The 25,826-nt window shown below is 38.6% G+C and overlaps 1 long non-coding RNA gene across 1 annotated transcript in view; it reads left to right on the top strand.

Annotated features, from left to right (window-relative positions):
* LOC136863298 (uncharacterized) overlaps window positions 1–16,860 on the top strand; it is a 55,501-nt gene extending 38,641 nt beyond the window's left edge. The window contains exon 3 of the long non-coding RNA XR_011017792.1: window positions 13,462–16,860. This is a non-coding gene — a long non-coding RNA (uncharacterized lncRNA). The remainder of the gene's footprint in view (window positions 1–13,461) is intronic.
* The last annotated feature ends 8,966 nt before the right edge of the window (window positions 16,861–25,826 follow it).

The following is a 25,826-nucleotide window of genomic DNA, read 5'->3' as shown; positions in this document are numbered from 1 at the left end:
GCAGAGTGGATAGTCATGAAAAATGAAGTCAGTAGGGCTTCTAAAGAAATGTTAGGAAGGAAGAAAAGATCAACTAAGATTCAGTGGATAACTTAGGCAATACTAGACCTGATTGTTGAATGATGAAAATACAAGAATGCTAGAAATGAACAGGGTAGAAAAGAATACGGGCGATTAAATATTAAAGAATGAAGTGAATAGAAAGTGCAAGGCAGCTAAGGAAGAATGCCTGAAGGAGAAGTGCAAGGATGTTGAAGGTTGTATGGTCCTAGGAAAGGTAAATGCTGCATACAGGAAAATCAAGAAAACCTTTGGAGCAAGGAAATCTAGGTGTATGAATATTAAGAGCTCAGATGGAAAGCCACTTTTAGGGAAAGAAGTAAAAGCAGGCAGAAAGGTGGCTGGAACATATCCAATAGTTGTATCAAGGTAAAGACTTAGAAGACTTGGTTCTGGATCAAGAAGAGGCTGTTGATGTTGATGAAATGGGATACCAAATTTTGAGGTCAGAGTGTGACAGAGCTGTGAGAGACCTAAATAGTAACAAGGTACCTGGAATTGATGATATTCCCTTAAAATTACTGACTGCCTTAGGAGAAACCAGCATGGCAAGGTTATTCCATTTAGTGTATAAGATGTATGAGACGGGAGAAGTGCCATACAAATTAGGCAGAATGTTGTTATACCTATTCCCAAGAATGCCAGTGCTGACAAGTGTGAAAACTACTGCACCATTAGTTTAATATCTCATCCCTGCAAAATTTTTACACATATTATTTACAGGAGAATAGAAAGACAAGATGAAGCTGACCTGAGTGAAGATCAATATGGCTTCCGAAGAAATGTAGAAACACGTGAAGCAATCCTGACTTTATGTCTGATCTTAGAGGATTGAATTAAGAAAGACAAGCCCACGTAAATGGCATTCGTAGACCTAGAAAAGGCATTCAATAATGTTGATTGGACCAAGCTATTTACGATTCTGAAGGTGATTGGGATCAGTTACCGAGAACAAAGAATTATCTACAAGCTGTATAAAAATCAGTCTGCAATGATAAGAATTGAGGGCTTTGAAACAGAAGCAGCAATCCAGAAAGGAGTGAGGCAAGGCTGCAGTCTGTCCTCTCTCCTTTTCAGTATTTATATAGAACAGGCAGTAAAGGAAATCAAATAGGAATTCGGAAAGCAAATCACAATCCAGGGAGAGGAAATAAAAACCTTGAGATTTGCTGATGATATAATTTTATCTGAGACTGCAGAAGATCTCAAGAAATTGCCGAATGGTATGGACGAAGTCTTGGGTAAGGAGTACAAGATGAAAATAAATAAGTCCAAAACAAAAGTAATCTGAGACTGCAGAAGATCTCAAGAAATTGCTGAATGGTATGGACGAAGTCTTGGGTAAGGAGTACAAGATGAAAATAAATAAGTCCAAAACAAAAGTAATGGATTGCAGTCGAACAGAATCAGGTGATGCAGGTAATATTACCTTAGGAAATGAAGTCTTAAAGGAAGTACATGAATATTGTGTATAATAAGAGCAAAGTAATAAGTGCTTGTTCACGTAAAATAGTCCCTCTCACCATGAAATCTCTTCATGTTATTGGAAATGGTAAGTAGGCCCTACACTATATTCGTGTCTGTAATATATACACATCAGTACTAGAGTATAAGGAATGAACCTAGCATCACAGAATAATAGCCTAAAACAGAATATATAGGAAGGCAATACAAGTCAAAAAGTTATGTTTGGCATGATGCCAGCACAAAACATATATATACACTGTTAATTTGTTATATGGTGGAAGAAACGTGTGCGAAACTCCCTTCCTAAACATTTTTGGACTGGAATATGAACATTGAAATTTGTGTCCCTAGTCTTTTTGCCAATGAACTTCTTCACTGTTTATTATTTAATGTGGTCAACTTTTCTACATTAATATTCACTACGCGTGTATAGAGGCTCATACCTCTTTAATGAACTTAATACGTATTTGTCCTCGTTCCATCTCTGGTCAGTGCTGCCTTCTACGATCAAGTACTGTACTTACTTGCTAATCTCCGCCTTTACCTATTGCTGGCCAGTCAGCGCTCTGTACTCGTACTACTAGCGCTACAATGCTTCTGCCAGACGAGCTAAGCTAGCTTTGAGATGGAGGCCTGCAGCAATGGATAGAAGACGCGTTGCGTGTAGCAACAATATGATGGCTTTGGCTTGGATTATAGACACAGGATGTGTCTTTTGGAACGGGCATAGTTGCCCTAATTTACTTGCTTTTTCTTTCACTGTCCACTGGATTCTTTGTTTGTTATTTATGGATAATAAGGGATCTCCATTGAATTCTTCAAGCGTAAGTGTGGCGTGACTTCTACTCGTGTGCTTTGACCAAAGATGAACTGATCTGTAAGTTGTTATCAAGTCAACTTATCTGTATTTCCCCTAACCCAGAGTATTGATTCTCAAGAAGAATTTTGCTTCGCACCAGAGCTTGGGTACGTCAGATGGACTATAAAATTGTCGCCATGTCTAAAATGTTTTAAGGTCTTTCACCTTGTTTGATATTAATAGAAGGCCTCCTATGGATTTTTGGTACTCTGGTTGTCTAAAACTTTCTTTTAAATTTGCTGAATAATGCCATTTGTGGCCTTTTGCAAGATGTCAGATTTTATGTTTTATAATATTATTAACGTCCGAGGTAAATTGTATGGGTTTGTGAGCTAAGTGGGTTCACGCAAGGTTTTGTAATTTTGTTTGACTCTATTAGTCTACTTTTTTTTTTGTTTGGGTCATTTTATTTTTCTTCTGTAATTTAATTATGTGTTTAATTGATTTTCTGTGGTGCCTGTCTTTTAGGCCCCGTTGTTGTGAGTGGGCTATTGGAATTTGTTGATGGCCCCTTGTATGGTGGCTTGTGTTCATCACCATGGTGATGTATTGTATCGGGTATTGTTGTGAAGTGATAGTAATTGATTTGGTGATGGTAATGTATTTTATGCTGGTGTGGCAGTGAAACTTACTGAGTATTTGACCCATTTTCGCCTCTGATATTTTCTAATCTTCTTTCCAACTTATTATTATTATTATTTTTTCTTCGGTTTGGGCTTTTGGGTAACTTATGTTACTTAAAGACTCGTGAGATAAATCAAAGCCCTTGCGTTAACCCCTTGGTGTGGTTAAAGATTACCTCTGGCATTTGGTGAAGTCATGATAAGCACTAGGTGGTATAAATCTCACTGCATGAAAGACTATATTTGGTAATATTAATTTAAACTTACCTTATTTTAAAATCATTTATTTTCTCTGAAAGGGACCGGTCCACTATCCTTTCATTTAGTACACATTCTATTTATTATCTATGATTTTATTAACCTTATTTCTTTGCTTGTTGGAGTGTTAATATCTGAGGACGATTATCATTATTATTATTTTTCTTTTCTTGATTTGATATGTGAAGTAAAGCTTCTTTGAATTAAAATTAATCTTTTTCTTACCCAAATTGTGTTGGTTTCTTCTTCTCCATTGGGTAACTGAATATGGCGACAGGTTTTTAATTTCTTCATGGCCTTTGCCTTGCTTGCACGTTTTCTGGAAGTAAGCGGGTTTTTTCTTAACCCTTTAATGCCAAAATTATTTTTTTCGTCCGTTTTCTTTGAAATTTGTCTAAATCACTTCAGGTCCATAGTATAACATAACTACAAAATATTAAGCTCATACTTTTCACGGTTTCGTCGTTAGGTGGCGTGTTCATGTGATCACGCTAGGCAGATGTGTTAGCATTTCAGTCTGTATAGCATTTCTTTAGTATTTATAGATTTTATGTATTGATATTGATAAATTATTAACAAAATACACTAAAATAAACTAAAGATGATAATTTATGAAGAATTTACATTAATTACAATATGTACATACATAAATAAAGCAATGAAAGTCTCAAGATATTCGTAATATATTACATTCAAGTTATCTAATTCACAGAAATTACTGAATAGGAACAAATATAAGAACTGTATGCTGCATGGAACACAGAGTCCAACATTACATTTTATGCATTCGCTGCGAACAGTACTGGAGCATTCCTTTCCAGCACAGTGGCATCGATTGCAGGGCGCTGCGAGGTGCCCAATTCCGTCAAGTCGTACAACGTCAGTGACACTACTCTGCTCGATAATGTATCTTGAGGTGATGGGGCGGCCTCTTCCTACTGGCGTTATTTTGAACTTATGTAGATATGTTTGCACAATGTGGCGACAAAATTCTAGACGTGACAAATCACATCCAGACCTCCTTAGCAGTAACCATGAATTGTGAATGGATACATCCAGGAGCCATGTGAATAGCGACCACCACCATTTCTTTCCACGTATGCCTACTCTGTAGTACGACACATTGTAGTCCATCCTATCTGTTCCACCCATTCCACTGTTGTAAGCTCCAAACACAGCCAGCCGGTATATACGCACTTTCCTTTTCTCTGCCCGGGAGTATTGTGTTACCTTAGAAACTGGTTCAACACCATGGCATATTGATGTTATGGTAACCACGGAGTTATCAACCCACCAAACAATACTTATACCCTCTGAGTTCGTTGCCATGTCGTATGTCCCACGAGCCTGTCTCTTCATTTCATTTGAAGGTGTGATTGAGCAGTCTTTGGGAATTCTATTCTCTCGAATGGTTCCTGTAGCGCCATATCCGCAATGTTTTAGATGAGCCAAAAGTGCCATTCCAGTAAAAAGATTATCGAAATACAGTTGAAAGGGTAAGTGTGACATATCATCAGGTAGTTCTTCCAGCATCAGTACCATTGGAGCAGCACACTTACCAAATCATTGCTCATATTCAGTATTACCATGAGGATTCTTTCCTTGATATATGTCAAAATTTATGAGATAGCCTAAGGGAGTGTTCAAACACCAGACCTTATAACCAAAGCGAATGGGCTTTCTGCGAGTAAATTGCTTGCAGCTGTGCCTACCATAATATTCCACCGTGCATTCGTCAAAATCAAAATCCTTTTTCAGGCTGGAAATTCGCAAGGAATCTTTTCTTTAGCATCTTTATAAGAGGTCGTAAATTCCACATTTTATAATTCACATCAGGCTGAGTATTATCCGCGCAATGAATGAAGTGACAAATTTCCAGAAAGCGGTCTCTTCTCATAACATTTACAACAAGTGTATTACTTACATCATCCACTGCTTCCCAATACGATCGTTTGCTGGGCGCATTGTTGTAACCGGAAAGAATCAGCACAGCAAGAAATACTTTTAATTCCTCAGATATTTTTGGGTTGTCACAATTCTTAAACAAGGCAAACTTGCTTGATTCTTGAATCATGAACTCCATCACTTCGTTGTCAAACATTAGTTCAAAGCACTCTGTAGGAGATTTGCCGGATAAGGTGGAAAAATTGGCTTCCAGGAATATGTCAACTGAATCTCGGTTGTCATCCTTACTCCACACAGAATTTATTCTTTGAAGTTTAATTTTCTTGCTAGATGACTGATCTAAAATACCTGCTGAAACGGGATCATCGTCTGCGCCTCCTATACGATCGTTGCCAGCAAGCTGGCGACCTGTGAGGTTATCAACCAAACCACCAACATCTTCATCTCCTGAATCTTTGTCGGAGTGAATATTAGCTTCTGGAGGTTAAAAAAAAATGCTGTTAACATCTCCAATTGGTTTGTCCGATTCAAGAATATCTAATACTTCTTGAAGCGTAATGTCCCTGTAAAAAGGGAAACAAGGTTTTTTAGCTGCATATATGTTAACAAGTCACAATTTATTTAAATATAGAATAGATGACCATAAATCGAATAAAGTTGTTAATCGTAACAGGTAGCATAACGTCCACCATCAAATACACGCACAGGGTGAATAGCTAACACAAGCGCCTAGCGTGATCGTGCCTACGGGAGTAATATTTACTGTTAAATGTAAATTAACTGCATCATAATGTGAACATAGGTCACTCCCAAACTTGTTAAGCATATAAGTTGTGTAATCTAAACATAAATATATGTGAAATATCTAACTTACTTGAAGCGCGCCATCATGATTCAGTTGCTGTGACATGACACGAAACAAAAGTGCGCTGAAACAATGAGTCAATATGTATCACGTAATAATATGCTCACACACAGTTGCCACATGCTTCTTGAATTGATCTACACAGCAATCAATTCCAGCACTGTACAAAGCACTGAGAGCAATCTAAACGAAAGAATGCAGGCCGTGATCATATGGACACGCACAGCGTTAACGAGTTATTTGAACTTATCTTCTGGGTTAGGGTTGTGTACCTTTACCACTCACATATTCTTATTTTTATCAGTACTGGCTTTAACTCCGTAATGGAGCTAGTACATTTTATTCTTGCAGTCATCGTAGTTACTTGGTTAACTGCTGAACTGTACAGTAATTGCTGAGCAGTTACATGTTAATTTGCCAACTGCTTTGACCTGCCACACACAACAAATTTTAAAACGCAGTGAGTTTGAAGATAACATATCTCCGAATGATTTCAATTCTGATGACAGTGCTGTAGACAAGACTAATGCACCCAACAGTTCTTCAGCCTGATTCATCTGAAGAATATGATAATTGGATCCTACATGCACATTGGTATTATCTATTAGATGTACCGAGCATCTCTTGTGATGTGCCTATCAAGAGTGAAGTAATCCCCCCCAAAAAAGCCATGCATAGTGAAGATACAACACTGAAGGTGAGAAATGTTCATTCAAAATGACCTACAAATGAAAGTGGGGAGGAAATGGGCATGACATTCATCTGAATGGCTTACTAATAAAAGAAAAAAAAAATTATACTGGTTGATGAGCAAATGTCAGAAAAACAGGTTAGGAAAGGCTTTGCAAAACAGTCGGAGCTCCATGCACATATCGTATGCTGTGTTATATCTGAAGTGATATACCAGTATTACTGAGACTCATCAAAAGGCTGTAATGTTTGTTCCACTCTTGTTCTGTTTCTCTACAGGGTCGGGTATGAGTTGAGATGAATCTGTCCTCACGGTTTTTTATGGCTTGATGTCCTTCCTGATGTCTATCTCATCAGACGAGTTAATGGCCAGCACATAGCCTACTCGTGTCGAATAGCACCAAAGGGTCTGCTTAATGTCTCCATCCAACAGACGAATCACCATCGACAGCATCATATACCCTCACTCCATATGAGCACTGCAGAGAGGTTTGGAATTTAATCCAAGCTTTTGGCTCGCAATCTAGTGATTAGAAATTGTATTCCACCACGTCCTCTACCTACCCTGCTGGCCAATATTCTGATGGGGAAAATTTTTTCAACCAACGGGACTCGAACCTCGGTGTCAGACCGTTTAGACTTCAATGCCTTAATGACCATGACCACCAGGAGGGCTATCCAAAGGCTGTAATATGAAGTATAATTTATATCACCATGCACTGAAAGAACACCTACAGCTAGAACCAGATTGAGAACAGGCAATGGATCAAAAGCAAGAGAGACTCCAGTATCATTGGTCAGTTATTGGACATTATAAATTTTCCAGCTAACTCATTCTTGGTTGTCAGTGTTTTGCCCCAGTGTGCCAGTTATATTGAAATTAAGAATTTACTCATTCAGAACAAATATTTCAAGTTCCCTCTGGGACTAAATATCTATATCATCTGATGGTCTAACAGGCAGGTATGTTGTGTTTTTATTTCATTTTAGATAGTACAGAAACATGTGCAAGACCATGTTCCTTAACACACCAAGTATATTGCAATCTGTAATAAAAATACACCTTGTCCTTCAGTCCAGGTACAATTCCTGGCCGGGTCAGGGATTTTAACCTTCATTGGTTAAATCTGATGACTCAGGGGCTGGGTGTGTATGCTGTCTTCATCGTTATAATTCATTATAGGTAGGACCCCATTCCCATAGATGCACAGGTCTCCGGTACGATGTCAACTGGAAAGACCTACCCCAAGTCTCTTTGGAGGCCACATGCCAGTACTACAAGTTGTATCACATATTTCCTCTTTCTAAAGTTATGAAAGCCACTACGACCATGAACAATCAAAACAGACTTATCTGGGTTCATACTTGAGTGTATGAAAAATGCATGAACTCGGTAAAGACGATTGCAAGGAAAAAGACTATTCCTACTGAAGATACCGCAAAGTTATGGCTGTATCATGAAGATTTCAACATAAAGTTTAACATTTAAACTTTCCCAAGCAGATACTTTCGTGGCTCTGAGAAGAATATATTTTTCAAAATTTTTAAATATATAGATAAAATTTGTAATGCACTAAATTTAATTGTAACATAGCTGCATTACGCTTACCTTTTGATACTGGAAGGTTTGTCCGACTCGTTGGCCAAGTGGTCAGCGCACTGGCCTTCTGTTCAGAGGGTCCCGGGTTCGATTCCCAGCCGGGTAGGGGATTTTAACCTTCATTGGTTAATTCCGATGGCCTGGGGGCTGGGTGTTTGTACTGCCCCAACATCCCTGCAACTCACACACCACACATAACATTATCCTCCACCACAATAACACGCAGTTACCTACACATGGCAGATGTCGCCCACCCTCATCGGAGGGTCTGCCTTACAAAGGCTGCACTCAGCTAGAAAGAGCCAGATGAAATTATTATTATTATACTGGAAGGTTGAACAGTATCTGTTGGTTGTTAAGTTAAATTAATGCACTAACAGCACAAGTCACTGCACTTTACATATATACACTGTAAAATGTTTCTCCAAAAAACACACCAAATTTCAGGTCTTTTTACATGTCATGAAGTGTGGTATACTTCAAAGAATGTATTGGGATGCAAAAAGACTTCTAGCCGGGCTGAGTGGCTCAGACGATTGAGGCACTGGCCTTCTGACCCCAACTTGGCAGGTTGGATCCTGGCCCAGTCCAGTGGTATTTGAAAGTGCTCAAATACGTCAGCCTCGTGTCAGTAGATTTACTGGCACGTAAAAGAACTCATGCGTGGAAAAATTCTGGCACCTCGGCGTCTGCGAAAACCGTAAAAGAGTAGTTAGTGGGATGTAAAGCAAATAACATTATTATTATTAAAAAACTTCTGGCTGCAGGTCAAAGTGACGCATTATATTTTTCCATTTTCGTATAGATGTATTGATCACTACGATTTACACCACCCATGTGTTTTGTGTAGTCTACTGTCATATTGGGTTTCTCTATCTGGAGCTTGCTTGGGTATTTGGACAGGACTGATATAATATGTCTTTTTATCATTCCATGCAAAAGCAAGTTTAGAATCTTTATGAAAATTTTCTGTCCCCTTGTTTCTTTTAGTTTAGATTTTTCTTTTGGATTTGTCTTTATGGGATGGCATGGCTGTACCTGTTGTTACTATATTCATGGATAGGAGCTGGTCATTATGAATGCAATAACCAGAAGGAGGGTTTTGGGGATCTTTGGTGAAAGAAGAAGCAATTTGATTTGTTTTTAGAAGGTCTGTACTTGTTTCCTCTTTACCAGTACAGAGCTTGAAAGAGTACACATACCCGTTACCACTGTCAGACAGACCGAGCAAGTGTTCACATAGCTATCAGTTTTCATTCAGAAGATAGTGTGTTCGAACCCCTCTTTCAGCAGCCCTGAAGACGGTTTTCCATTGTTTCCCAGTTTCACCCCCCGCCCCTCCCCCAAATGATGGAGCTATACCTTAATTAAATTAAGGCCACGGCTGCTTCCTTCCCACTCCTAGACCTTTCCTATCCCAGCATACCTCTAGGACTTTTTTTTTTTTGTGTGTGTGGGCTTCATTGGGTTGTAAACCTTAAATGAAACTCTCCCCTCGAAGGATACAGTACTCTTGTCAGTAGAAATCTTTTCAACGGGGTATAATAAATCATACACTTTCCTCCAATTTTATTGATGACTGGCTCTACATATTGAATTTTTTTCAGACGATCTTGATTTTTGGGAGGGTGTGTGAAATGTGGATTCTGAAGCGGGAGTAAAAATTCATCATGGGGAAATATGTCCGTCAAGAATGGCACCTTATTTACATGCCTTAGAGAAGTACTAGGTAATATGTCAGAATTTAGAGGATGTTCCCGTTCGTTTATCCTTCCTTGACTTCTGGGTGAGGGGAGAGTTCTTCTGTTTTTTTTATGGTACCGTAGAGACAGGTTTATTCATGAATCCTATTTATCGATTCATCATCCAAAAATAGTTCAAAATACTCTATAGGCTCTGTATTGCTATCAGAACTGGATCAGGACTTATATCTAACAAGGGAACCCTATGATTAGACCATGGATCACTGTCTGACACAACTCTCCACTCTCAGTCACTGCTGCAGTCAAACGCCACATAGTCACTTGTGCTATTCTTGCTCTCATACTCGTCACTTTCACTTGTTTCACTATCACTGTCAAAATACTAATATACCCTGTTAGAAATACGATCACTCACATCAGAAACGGATACTATTACCGGGGGAGCTGGTCGTGCGGTTAGGGGCGCGCAGCTGTGAGCTTGCATTCAGGAGATATTGGGTTTGAATCCCACTGTCGGCAGCCCTGAAGATGCTTTTCCGTGGTTTCCCATTTTCACACCAGGCAAATGCTGGGACTGTACCTTAATTAAGGCCACGGCCGCTACCTTCCCACTCCTAGCCCTTTCCTATTACATCATCGGCATAAGGCCTGTCTGTGTGCGATGTAAAGCCACTTGCAAAAAGAAAGATACTATTTCCTCATCAGTCCATAGCCTTTTCCGCGACATTTTGCGAACATCACCAAATAAACATCAGAAGTATGAACTCACTCTCTAACACCTACTCAATATCAAATGCATGCATCTGAATCCACAGCTGCCTGCAGATATTTGTGAAGGCACAGAGGTCTCTAGCTGTGATATTAACTATCAAACCTGTGCCTGCCTGGTGCTGTCATCTCCTGAGCCTAGCATTAACTATTACAGCAAAAATCTGCACCAGTTTTGAATAAGGATTATATCCGGGCCGGATATATCCATTCTCCGCTCATGGATTTAAAATCCATGTTCTGCTCAGAAAAGGTTAAAACTTCCAAAACAGGTACTTGTGATATCTGTGACTTGTATCATGCTAAGCTACAGCAGGCTTTGATTGAGATGGAAGAGAAAGGTATTGAAACTGCATTGAGCTTACACTTGCAAGATGCAGAATATTGCAACAGGTTTAAAGCCACTGATGCAAGTGAGGAAAAAATAAGTATACCATACAAAGTAAGTACTGCCAACCTGCAAAAGTGCCTTCTGACTCAATTCTTGACAAATAGCATACATTTTTTATAAAATTAAAAAAGCTTACAACTCTACATTATACTTTGCTTGATTCATCTGACAATGCTGCCTCTTCTGTGTGGGAGTCAAAGAATATAAATGAATAGGACAGTAATATTCACATCTAGTATAAAGGAAGATAGTTTTAAAGTACATTAGTAGACTGCAGAAGTGATTAAGAATAGTCAGACACCAATAGACGGCTAACGCAATGTATGAATACATTTAGAATTATAAGAATGCCTAAAGGCATCATTCCCAACACTCGTGAGATAACTGCTGGTGCCTTTAGGTGTCAACCCCAGTTAACTCCATGGCATTGGAACAGCTGGTGTGACAATGTTCCTCCAAATACCATGTTATTAATTTAGAAAAGGTGTATTTCAACAATTTTCTGTACTCTGCTCCTAGGACTTCGACCTTCGCTGTTTACATGTAAAGTAAATGCTAAATCTTGTTATTTCCACCTTCTTAATACATATCAATAACAAGATTTAGCATTTACTTTACGTGTAATCTTAATTCAATACGGAACCAACTATGAACTTTATCACCTTCGCTGTTTGCAAAGTCAACATTGATAATCAGACATTTCTGATATCTCAGTACATTCATTTACAAGCTAGACTAGGAATTCATTACTACAAATCATCATTTTAAGACTCCGCTTTCCATGCAGTAGACTTAGAGATAGGCATGGAATCTCAAAGTGACTTTACCAGCACAGCTGGAAGTATGATACCACAATCCAATTCCAATACAAAAATAGAATGATCTCATGATGTACTGCAATTTTTACCATCATATTGCCATGATTACTACAAAATTTTACTTCATTCCTCCAGTGGGTTGATTATTCTGCCAATGAAGACGGTTTCTGAGCTTTCATTATCATATTGTTCGTGCTTAATGTAAACTTGTGTTATTGAATAAATGCAAGTTCCTTTGTCTTTTAAACGACATGGATTTAGGCTCTATTGCCCTCATTTGAAGGTCAGTCGATGAACGTTGGAGTAGAGTCCCAAGTCTGTTATTTAACACTTTTAAACAATATTTCAATCTTTTGACCACACCTAAAATAACTCTGCCCAGTATATGCATGAATAGCAAGAAAACGTACGTACTGCTTCCTTAATGCTTTGTTCATTTCATAGATTCTTTTGAATTGACACTTTAACTGGTTTTATTGTAAAATTAATAATATGTGACTTAAGTCACTGAACTTCCTACAAATATATATATATAAAATCTTCTTTCTTTCTGTACTTTTTTAATATCAGCATGACACTTGGTTTTCATACCAGATAGGACAAATAGTAACCTACGTCGGGTTCAGTTTAATTTTTGCCTATTCTGTTACAGTACGGCATCATGAGAAAACAGATTGACGAATTTTTATAAAGCTTAGTATTTAAGTGTAGGATAAGGGCAAGTGTTATTTTAGTGTAAGTTGTTAAAAATTCAGCTGGAGGGTGGGGGCCTAGAACATAAAACTCAATGTGTGTCTTTTATCATTGGTTTTTCAGGAAAATTACTCATACAAAATTTGTCTGAACTTTTTCCGAATACAATGAAAAAATAGGGGACCTATCGGTGCGGTCATCTGTAACTTTAAGTCCAGGAACCAATAATTAACTCCGTGGAGATCATACCGACGTTTATACATCTCTCTGTATTTTCAATATTAACCTGATACTTAGAAGGAAGAGATGGTACTGCACAGGGGTAGAGAGAGCAAGAAAAAGAGTACATCACAATGTCTGCAACAACATGACGGATCGACAGAAATGTATTCGTGCCCATACCGAGTGATAGTTCTGTCAACGAGGGGTAAAATGGCTAATATAAATATATAGTCTTAGGAGCCTTTTGTCATTGTGGATTTTTTTCTTCCCCATTTATATCCTTGGCTCCTTGTGTTGCTTACCATCTCCCTACACTGACCTGTCTTCGTGTTTATCCTGTTACGAGTTCCTTTGCCTGTTCCTATCTCTGTTTATAGAGGACTGTATATATATTGAACTAGGTATGCTATTAGTATCTTAAATTATATAAAATTATTTTGTTTTTCACACCACAAAATACTGGTATTTCTACTGCTTATACCTTGTAAATACTGTATATATCAGTGTAAAACCTGAAACTGAATGTTTTTTGCTTTCAGTGTATTCAGAATTGGCTCAGGATTAACAGCAGCTCTCCACTGTATTGCAAATATACTATTCTTGATGACGAGTTCCCTCCTTTGGGGTGATCCTCTATTGTGATATATGTTTATAAAAAGGCATGGCTTACATGTCTTATTTACAATGCATTTAAGTTCTAACTTCTGAAAGTGTTGCTTTAATATGTTCCTGCTTGCACTGTACTGAATTCACTAGTCATTCTGACTGTTGGAGAGGTTGGGGAAGTGGCAGTCTAAAACACCTTTTTCTTGTTGTTGTTGTTATATTTGAAGTTTTCAAGGCTATGTTTAATTTTCGTGTGATAAAATATAAAAATATAGATTAAATAATAAAGAACTCATCAATATTATGATTAACATTCAATTATTTTTAATATATAAAAACTGTGAATATTGCATACTTTTATTTTCATGTGAGGCATCATCCTACTCTCTTTTCCAAAATCTTAATTTCTAAGGTTATTATTTGATCCATGTTTCCTTCCATATCATATTTTATTAAGATTAGATTCCTCTGAAAGAAAGTGTGCAAAGCAACATATATTCATATGATTTTTGGCAAACTTCTGTTTTGCTGAGGTCTGCGGGCACCTACTTGGAACATTTCTGTACTATAGGTATAGAGCCATCCTTGCTTGTGGCATCAGTGAGATAATTGAAGTATACTCTGATGAAAATAGTAATACAAATTTGCCCTTGAAACTCCAAGAGACATAAAAATGTTGTATGTCCACCATTGAACAATTATTATTGGTCAAAATGTTCACTCACGTTCACTTTTGAATGCTTATTTTGATATTCTGGGAAGCTCTTTGGTTTGGAAGTATGTGAAGTTAATTTGCCTTTAGCATGCCATTGTAGAAAGGTTGGAAACAGGTTTGAAACATTGCTTGGTGGAGGTGGGGAACATGAGATAAGGAGTGGGTAGGACAAGAATGACAGGAATAGTTAATTGAATCAACGTGAAGGAAGTTGTTTGATATTCGTGGCTCTTACATATTCGATGCCAAGTCCAGTAGTAGGTGTCAGATCTCCTTCACCAGGCATTTCTGTTAATTTCGTACTCTTTACAAGGTCACTTTTAAACTTTAATTTCATAAAACCTAGCTGATAGAATTAAGTGATATGTTCAGAAATTTAAGATTTGATTAAATTTGTTCCTGGGCATAGCTTTATTGATGATAAAAATATATTTGGTAGACCAATAGATTTCTGAAGTCGATTTTTTATAATGCCTGCAAAAACCTGTACTCCAAAAAATTTGCTCGTCTCTTCAACTGTCAGCATCATCTTTTCATCATCTGAAGTGTCATCCGCAACTACCTTGTGTATATTGCGTTCATTTTCCTCTTTACTTAAATTCTAAAAATCTCAAAATGGTATTGTTTAAACCTCAGGAAGATATTCCATATCAACAAGTTACATTTCTAAAACCAAACAATATACTCCACTGTAAACCATGCTCACAAATATCTATTTGCCATCGACATCAAATACAGTAGAGATAATACGCGACACTGAGCAAGATATCGAGGGACAGCTACTGGAGCTCACTCTAGCAGATAGACCTGAACAGTACTGATTCTCTCATAAGAGCACATGTATTTTTGTGTGCAGTTTTTGATGTTATTTGTGCGTTTTCAGTGAGTTGACAGAAATAAATAGTAGTGTGTGTCATTCCTTGGTATCTCCTCTCAACATGAGGGGAAAGGTATATGCTGTGTATGGCTGCAGTAATTATGAAGTAGAGAAAAATGCGCGGTCGTTCTTCAGGTTCCCTCATGACAAGAACATGTAAGTAATATTGTGTTTGCATGTATATTCTTCCAGTGACAGAGATTTTTATAGTACTTCATAATCTTCTGACCTGCTTGACCCATATTTTAACTGGCATAAAATGTAATACGCATATTTTATTCTATAGTGCAGCAGTTAACCTTCAATACCGATGTGTTGTAGGTGTGATCTGTGGGTTTTGAAATGTCAGAAGCGATTTGGATAAGGTGTACAAGAAATAAGGGATGTTACGCTTATATAAGAATTATAAGATCTGTTCAGATCATTTCCAGGCCAGCGACTTTAGAAATCCTCGACAATACAGCCAAGGGTATGTTACATTTTTGCTCTAATTGTACGTAAATATTCCTTAAAGCATCACTACCGACAACATTTTCATACTTTTCTTTCTTTATCCCTCTTCTCAGATTAAAGCCGGGATTTTATAGATTATCTTTCTGTTAGTAGGCTTCATGTTAGGAGGAAAATTGTCCAGCTATTAAATGTTAATTCGCCGGGCTGAGTGGCTCAGATGGTTAAGGCGCTGGCCTTCTGACCCCAACTTGGCAGGTTCGATCCTGGCTCAGTCCGGTGGTATTTGAAGGTGCTAAAATACGTCAGCCTCGTGTCGGTAGATTTATTGGCACGTAAAAGAACTCCTGGGAACTAAATTCCGGTACCTCGGCATCTCCGAAAACCGTAAAAGAGTAGTTAGTGGGACGTAAAACAAAAACATTATTATTATTATTATTATTATTATTATTATTATTATTATTATTATTATTATTATTATTAAATGTTAATTCATTGCATCATATGTGTAAGGAATGTGCCGATATTTTTATTGACAAGTGTCTTAATGTGATGATACAATGTTTCTAAATGAGAAAAAAGACAAATCCAACCGTAAGAGTTCAGGCAGGAATGCTAAAGCTAAAAAAGTAATGCATAAATGAAAGATCAAGCCATTTCACACCAGTCCATTTCACTTCTTGTTTATATGTCTAATTTCAGTCTTTGAATAATAACCTTTTAAATAATTCTTCATTCATTTATCCAGAATTGCTTTAGCAACTTCGAAGTTAATATCTCAATAACACTTTCTTTCTAGACGTAATTTATTTATCCATTTCCTTATATACATTTCTATTGATATTTGAATTTAGCGCGATTTGTTCAGGTCAAGTCACTAGGAGCGCCACCGTTGAATTGTCTCCCATTTTTGCAAGGCGAAATCCGTAAGTGTCGCGTATTATCTCTACTGTATTTGTCGACATTCAACAAACACCATAGCCAGACTTGAACTTCCCCAACCTTCTTCATGGCTTTTGAACACTTTGTTGTACTTATTTAATATTGTTTCTTATTTTGCTTTATTTTAGCTTATTTGTGCTTATGTTCTCTGTGTAAGTGACATAATCTTACTTCCAGTATTATTCTTATACTCTTTTAATTGTATGCTATTATAATTGTATAATCTATTTATTTTTAATATAAAACCAGTGATACTGGCAGTTGTTATGGAATATTACTGACTGATTAATAGGTTCTTAGTGTACTAGAATTGTATTGTTTTATTTCAATAAATAAATAACTCTGTTATGTGGCCTTCATTTTTATTTCCTTTATTCTTAATTCCATGGCAGTAAAGAACACTTTATAAATTGTATAACAAGTGAAGGTGAAGTACATGTACAGTATAGACTCAGTGACTGGAATAATGTATTCAAGTATTTAACTCTTAAAAAAAAAAGAAGAAGAAGATGAAGACAGTCCAAAACAGTAAATCAACAAATAAGCTCTATCAAGCTGAGTGACTCAGATGCTAGAGTGATTGATGGCTGTCAGAGCCAAATTTGTCATGTTCAGTGGTATTTGAAGATGCTCAAACATGCCAGTCTCATGCTGGGAGATTTGTTGTAATTATTCCATTTTTTTTTACAATTCCCAACCATCAGTTGTATGGAACTATTTTTAATCAGCCTATTTATGTTTAAATAACTGCCTGACTTCTTGATTCTACCAAGATGTTCACTTGTTCCTATTTTCACTCACAGTTGTTCCTAGGCATTCTGTTGCTGTTTCTACTCCACCGTCAATGTATTCTGATTATTCTCTTTCTATATTATGAACCTGCTTACTGTCTGTTCCTTGGAACTTTCACTAATCTTTCCACATACCGTACTCCTAATTCCTGTGTGGTGGAGATAATCTATCTGCATTTAACTACAGACAGCACTTTCTCTAACCTAGGCCTAATAATAGTTCACTGTAAATCAGATAGTGGTCTGTATCATAAAAGAATCCCTGGAATAACCATACATTCCTAATAGATTTTCCGAATTTGAAGTTGGTTATGTTAAACTGTATTTAAGACAACAAAAGAAAATTTCTAAACACATATCCACCTATTCAATACTCTTGTCAACTATTCTGTTACAATAAATAGCGGCTTCATCTGAATTATGAATTCAACTGTTGGATGTTTTTAACCATTTATTTGAAGCTACCGGTAATTAAAAACAAACATTTAATAACACCATTTTTGTATAAATTGGATGAATTATGTTATTTTGTTTTAAATTATATTGTTACTTTCAATGCTTAAGGTACTGGGTTGGTGAATGCTACAAATAATATTAAAGCATTATAAAAGACCATATTATATTTTTTTAAACAACTAATTTTTCCATATAGAGCTTCCAGATAGTGTTTTGCCATTTGGAGCTAAGATGTATAATGCATTCGCCTTTCCAACGTACAGTTGACCACGGGAGAAGCACTGTTTCCGAAGATAGAGTCCTACATCTTTAAGTGATAGTACTTGTGCCTTGTTGATCACATAGCGAAACTGAAATAAACTGGGAACTGCAGACATTTAAATTAACCCATTGACATACTCATTTTATAGTAATCGGCACGTAAGGCCATACACTAAAAAGTAAATATCGCCGCCTGATTCTCATTTTTGTAAGGGCTGATCACTCATACTCATTTTATAGTAATCGGTACGTAAGGCCATACACTAAAAAGTAAATATCGCCGCCTGATTCTCATTTTTGTAAGGGCTGATCACTCCTGCCAACCTGCCTAGTTACATACAAAAATCACCAGGCGTAACCGTAACAAAGTAACTTCAATGTAAGTATCGATAATGAATGTTCCCCTAACCTAGTAAATGATAAAAGTTAAGATGAAATAAATCAAGATATTCCTAATTAAGTTGGTTTCCACACTCAGTGAGGATTTAAGGAAATAAACACACTTCTCACTCAAATTAATGTTACATATTTCTGTCTTTATGGTGATGTACAGTAGGCGTACTATAACCATATTCTTGAAAAGAGGGGCATGTTAAACGATGCAATTTATTTAATAAGTCTTTGCAGTGTGATTTTTGAGAATTCCAGACATTACTTAATGCCTTTCCTTTCTTTTGTGCGGACATTTCCTTCTCTCTACATTAACCAGTAAAGGAGAGAGATTATTAGGCATATTTTCAGATTGCAGGCCGGTTATCCAGGAAACATATAGGAGCACTAATGTGCCAAGCTACATGAACGGAAATTAGATCAGCTTTCAAGCTCACAGTGGAACTGAGAATAATAATGTTACTAGTTCTACTAACTACTTCTATGGTTTTCACATATGCCGAGGTGCCAGAATTTCGTCCCACAAGAGTTCTTTTATGTACCGGTAGATCTAGACATGAGACTGGCATATTTGAGCACTTTCAAATACCGCCGGACTCGAATCCGCCAACATGAGCTAGTCATACATTCTCTCTTTCACTCGGTTAAATTCATTTTAAACATTTCCTGCCTTTATTCTGTTGTACGCATTACTATGACTATATTGTTAAGGAGGGGAGAGGGAGAGAGAATATAGATTGTATAATTCATTGCAGTTCCTATAAGTTCACCACACAGGACATATCTGTCCTTCCTTTTAATAATAATGCTAATAGCTTTACATCCTACTAAGTACTTTAACGGAATTTTGTCCTGCAAGAGTTCTTTTACATGCCAGTAAATCTACGAACATGAGTTGGATGTATTTCAGTACCTTCAAATACCAGCCGTCTGACCCGCTCAGCCCAGTGTCCTTCCTTTTGCTTGGACGCTGTCTTCTTTCTTCAATTAGCAGTAGGGGATGAGGGGCATCTTAAACATATTTTCATCTTGAAAGTTGGTGTATCTCAACCCAGGAAATGTACAGGAAATGCACAGGAGCACTAATGAGTCAAATAATATTACCAGATTTTTACATATATATTGGCTTAAATCACATGAAGACAGGTTGTAAGGTAAGAATGGGATACAAAAGAGGCCTAGGACTTAAAATGAAAATAAGCGTACAGCCTCAGCACTAGCCTGAAATGAAAATGAGGGAGACATAGAAACTTCAGACCTGCCGACTGTAGGGTTCGAATCCACCATCTCCTGAAAGCAAGCTCACAGCAATGTGATCGAACTGCACAGCCAGTTCACTCAGTTTCTTATGACGCTTAATAGGCCTACCACATGGGCGACCCACTTACCTGTATATGGATCTTCAGTTCTTCAATTATACATGGATGCAAGAACTATGCACATGTGTACAGATCTTCGCCACGTTTGTTTGGGCCTTCCCCTCCTCCTTTTACCCTGCGGGTTCCAATCCAGTGCCTCTCTCTCAATGGCTTCATTCCCTTTCCTCAACGTATGCCCTATCCATTTCCATTTCCGCAGCTTTATCTGTATGGCCATCTTGGTTTCACCCGTCCTTCTCCATAGCTCATGATTGAAGATTACTTCCGGCCAGTAGATGTTTAAAATCTTCCTTAAACAGTGGTTGACAGAGGTCTGCAACTTGGAGGTAACCACTTTAGTCACCTTCCAGGTCTCGGACCCATACAGTAGAATAGCCTTGACATTACTTCGGAAAATGCGAAGTTTGGTCCTGATAGATATTTTGTTGTTCTTCCATACTGGATAGAGCCGAACAAAGGCACCATTTGCTTTTTGTAAACGTTGAGAAACATCCTGTACTGCTCCTCCATCTGTGGTAATTACACTGCCCAAGTAGGTGAAACTATCCACATCCTCTATAGGTTCATCACTGAAGACAAATGGGTCTAGTTTGTTGGTGTTCATCCTTAGGGCCTTGGTTTTCTTTGAGTTAATCGTTAGTCCCAACTTTTTTCCTTCTTTTACCAAGTCTTCAATCTTTGATTGCATTTCACCATGTGCCTCAGACAGGAGACACACATCGTCAGCGAAGTCTAGGTCTTCTAACCTATTAGCCAATCCCCACTGGATACCGCGTTTCACATTTCACGTTACATTCCGCATTACCGCATCAATCACCACCAGGAACATGGTTGGCGAGAGGATACAACCTTGACGTACTCCTGAACGTACAGATATAGGCTCAGATACACGGCCCTCATGTATGACTCTGCATGTATAATCACGGTATGTTTCTTGAATGAGGTTGGTAATTTGTGATGGCACTCCATACCGCTTCACTTCCTTCCACATAGCTTCTCTGTTGATCGAATCAAAAGCTCTTTCTAAATTGATGAACACTGCATAGAGGCGAGATGACCACTCAGCACACTGCTCCAGAATTATCCTCAAGGTGTTTATTTGTTCTACACATGAGCGATTTGATCGAAAGCCTGCCTGTTCCCGTCAGAGCCTCAAGTTGATATACTCCTTAATTCTGTTCAACAGAACCCTGGTGAAGACTTTGCTAGGGATTGAAAGAAGCGTAATGCCCCTCCAGTTGTTACAGTTTGACGTATCGCCCTTCTTTGGCAACTTCACCAGCAACCCACATTTCCAATCTGTCGGCATTTCTCCATTAAGCTATATCTTCTCAAATAGCGGCTGCAACATATTGGCAGTGGTATCCATATCAACTTTCATGACTTCTGCTGGAATATTGTCAACACCTTCTGCCTTACCAATATGTAACTCTCTCAATGCCCACTTGATTTCTTCCACTGTTGGAACGCAGACTTTAATCCTTGGGTCAGGCTGGGTTTCTTCCTCTTCTTCGCCTTCTCCTGCATCTACTTGCTCCTCCAAGGAGTGGTTTAACACCGCAGAGAAATGTTCCTGCCATCGCTTCAGTTGATCCTCGGGGTTTGTTAGGAGGACACCATCTTTGTTTCTGACTGGACGGTTTTTCTGCATCTGCTTCCTTGCCAGAACTCTGGTGATGGTATAGAGTTCTCTAAGATTTCCCTTTCTGGCTGCCTCCTCTGCTTGTTGAGATAGGTCATCTATCCATTTCCTTTGATCTCTCCTCACACTTCTCTTTACTTCCTTATCCTTTGCAGCATATTTGGATTGCAATTCTGCCTTCCTTGCTCGTGTCTTACATGCATTCATTACTTCCTTTATCTCTTTCCTTTGTCTGATAATTTCCCATGTCTGGTCAGTCATCCAGTCTTTTTTCCTCCTGTCCTTAAAACCCAGGATATTTTCACTTACATCAGTAAATACAGATTTAGTCTTCACCCATTTTTCCTCAATAGTTTCATCCTCCACCTCAATGAGTGCTTGGAATCGATTCTTTAGTTCTATCCTGAAGGCTTCTTTCACATTTCTGTCATCCCTTAGCTTTCCAACATCATATTGCTTCCTTATTTGCTCTATCCTTCTCTTTTGTGCCTGTATCTTCATTCTAAAGGTAGCCACAACAAGATGGTGATCACTACCAATGTCCGCACCTCTCTTATTCCTCACATCCAACAATGAACTCCTCTACCTTCGTCCAATAGCCACATGATCTATCTGGTTTTCTGTCCTATGATCCGGTGATACCCATGTCACCTAATGGCAGTCTTTATGTGGAAATATAGTGCCACCAATAACCAAATCATGGCTTGCACAGAAGTCCACAAACAGCTGTCCATTCTCATTTTGTTCCCCTAAACCATGCCTTCCCATAATATGTTCAAGTCCTTCGTTGTCCTGTCCCACTTTTGCATTCAAATCTTCTCCAACTAGGATGATATCCTTCCTTTTCTGTTTCTTAACCGTTCTGTTAAGATGTCCATAGAACGCCTGTTTGTCTTCCTCCTTCGCCGACTCCATAGGTGCATAGCATACTATCAACACAATGTTTCTAATATTGGTCTTAAAACATGCCATTATTACCCTTTCCGTCACTGGGTACGACCCCATAAGGCTCCTCTTGGCCTCCTTATCCATTAATATACCCACAACTCCATAACTCGCTCCGTCGCCCTCGGGTCTTCCAGAGTATACAAATGTAGCTCCATCATGGGTTGCCAATTCCCCAAACTCAGTCCATCTTACCTCACTGAAACCTAGGATGTTCAGGCCATAACTCCTCATACATGCCACTGCCTGTCGTAGCCTTCCACTTTCCCGCAGAGTCCTCACATAATACCAATATAAATGGTCCGTTATTGGACATTATAAATTTTCCAGCTAACTCATTCTTGGTTGCCAGCGTTTCGCCCTCGTGTGCTAGGGTGGGCTCATCAGTTGGTACCTAGCACACCTACCAATACGCTGGCTAGTGCATACCGTGGAGGCCACTGTGTAGGCTGACTGGAGCCACCGGCAGTGCCAATGCACTAAGAGACTTTGTCTCATTATCAAAAATTGATGCCTGCTTGGCCATCAGATGATATAGATGTTGATTCCCATAGGGAATCTGAAATATTTGTCCTGAATGAGTAAATTTATAATACCAATATAAATGGTCCGTTATTGGACATTATAAATTTTCCAGCTAACTCATTCTTGGTTGCCAGCGTTTCGCCCTCGTGTGCTAGAGTCCTCACATTCCATAGCCCAATTTTCGTTAGTCTTTTCAGGCCAAAGGTCGTCATCTTTGGATCAGTCCGGTTTCTCATTGTTGATGTTTCTGTAATAAGGTAATTTAAGGATGTGCTAGTTATTGGCCCACAGCACCCGAGCTTTGTGGTGGGGCTGCCACCTATGCCTCCAATCCTGCTGTTTTCTGTTGGGGTAGTCTCCCTTAGCCTTTGAAGATCCCTCTTCACCACAAGGCAGTGGTTTTCCTCTTTATTTTACCCCAAGGGGAAGGGTTGCCTCCTCCGCCAACTTTGCCGTACCAAAGGTCTCCTTCTCTGCCTCAGTTGCCGTTAAGGACTTCACCAGAGCCCCGTTAGCCGTTGCTTTTCAGGGTTCCTGTAAGGCCTTCACAGCTACCGTAGCGGTCCTGGGGCACACAAGGTCCCCGCTGTACTTCACCCTTACAGGGTATCCCCTGCTTCGTACCGTTGCCCGTCCCCCACAATGTGGACGAGGGGTTGGACTTTAATTTACTTACATGTTTTTTTGCTATTTGCTTTACGTCACACTGGCACAGATATATCTTATGGCGATGATGGGATAGGATAGGCCTAGGAATGGGAAGGAAGCGGCCGTGACCTTAATTAAGGTACAGCCCCAGCATTTGCCTGGTGTGAAAATGGGAAACCACGGAAAGCCATGTCAGGGCTGCCGACAGTGGGGTTCGAACCCACTATCTCCAGATTACTGGATACTGGCCGCACTTAAGCAACTGCAGTTATTGAGCTCGGTACTTAAGGGATATGTAGTAGTAATAATAATAACAACAAAAGTGTGCAACAAGGAAATAAGGAAAAAAAGGAAATAAATACAACTAAATATAAACATAATTCACAACATCAAGAGCCATTCCATGGTCACTGAATTACAAAGCAGGGGTATAAATAAACAAACATAATAAACATGAATACTAATATTTAAAAATGCAAAAAGCAAAGTCATCTCCGAACAAAGCATGAAGGTCATTGGAAGGGTGGAAGGTAAATGCTTCTACTATCCATAACGTTGGCAGTTGGTGGGGTAGAGTGGTAAGCTCTATCCACGATTGCATTTGCCCCCAGTAGTTAACCTGGTACTCATTCATCGCACACAAAACATTCCTTCCAAATTATGTTAAACCCCTGTCACTCATGTTGTAAGCCTACCAGGGTGGTGAACACATAAATAAGAATTCCAATGAAAGTATTTTTCTTCTGGACCTTCATGCTGGACAGACGTTTTTTTGAAAACAAATTTTTTCACTATAATATGATTTATCTATAGAGCGAAACCGCTACGCAGTGTTCATCTCATTGGTACCGAGATAGAATTGGTAATGTACTATGTATCTGTACAGCCTATATATAAGACTTTTACAAATACCTCTAATGTGACATTTCGGCTGAGTGACAACGCTAAAATGACTATGGACTTAGAGATTGGCATTCCTGAAGAGGGTTTTCTGCAATTTCCCATTTTCACACATTTATTCAGGATATATATATCACTATCAGCAATATATATCACTGATATTTCTCATTTCATTTTTGTTTAAACTGATGCCCAAGCCTCAGATTTTATCTCCTGAGACTTTTTGTTTTTGCTATTTGTTTTACTATCTCTTGGATGCGAGCTCACAGCTGCGCGCTCCTAACTGCATGACTAACTTGCCCAGTATGAGACTATTAAAGAGGACAGTCCGCATATCATCATAATGGAGAAAGATTGTGAAAGTATTAACATAAATGCTCTGTTATAGGAAAGTAAGGATCATTATGAATATGGAGCTGAGAAATTTTAAAGCTGTGAACATAGATCAAACATAGCAAATCAAGGGGCGACTAGATTGGGTGAAACTTTAATAACCGGTTCTTGAAAGGGAGCATGACGTAAGAAGTGGCTAGTGACAAGAACATGACAGCATATGAGATACGTCCAACTAGTGACCAAACCATTGGTCTGGATTGGCTAGGTCCACCTAGTAACAAGACCAACGCGTTTCGTTACGTCTGGCTAGTGACGAGGCAATTGGGCTGGTTTGGGTAGGTGCGGCTAGTGACAAGACCATGGGGATAGATGCAAGCAGAGGGGGTCTGGGGGTGTACGAGGCCAGCAGGCCTGTAGCATTCCCTGGACAGTATTGGATTGTGACAAAACCATTGTATTCCATCAAAAACCACTGATAGTGACAGGTTAGGTTGTGATCAACCGAAAACAAATTATAATGACTTATTAGGTTGTGATCCACCGAAAACCACTGATTGTCGCAGGGTTAGGTTACGTTCGACAGGATTTGTACTTGACCGTCTGTTGTCATTGAAAGCACTGTTGTGACGACTGAATGCAATAAACATAAAATTGAATCAATTGGTCTACAAAGTTTTCATCCGGTACATACGCCAGGAACGGGCGAACCAACACCAACACTGGAGTACAAATAAAAAACGTAAAATGGATAAAACACTAAATTCCACTATAATCTAGAATTCTGCCAAAAAATCTGCTGTCCGCTGAATGATATATTTCCCTGCTGACAGTATTCTATTTCTGTCAAATTTAGCGGAAAATCTGCTAAGTTGGCAACACTGCCTCCAATGCAGCGAGACACAGTGAATCATTGCACACTGAGGGCCGATTGTATAAACATCACTGACTGGAGATCAGTTTTGATCTAAGGTCGGAAAATGATCTATGATCAGACCGGTGTCGTGTTGTATAACACAGACCTAAGATCAACTAGTCGAAGTT

This window comes from Anabrus simplex, chromosome 2, assembly GCF_040414725.1.
Source record: "Anabrus simplex isolate iqAnaSimp1 chromosome 2, ASM4041472v1, whole genome shotgun sequence".
NCBI lineage: Eukaryota > Metazoa > Arthropoda > Insecta > Orthoptera > Tettigoniidae > Anabrus > Anabrus simplex.
This window is presented reverse-complemented; position numbering and strand designations above follow the sequence as displayed.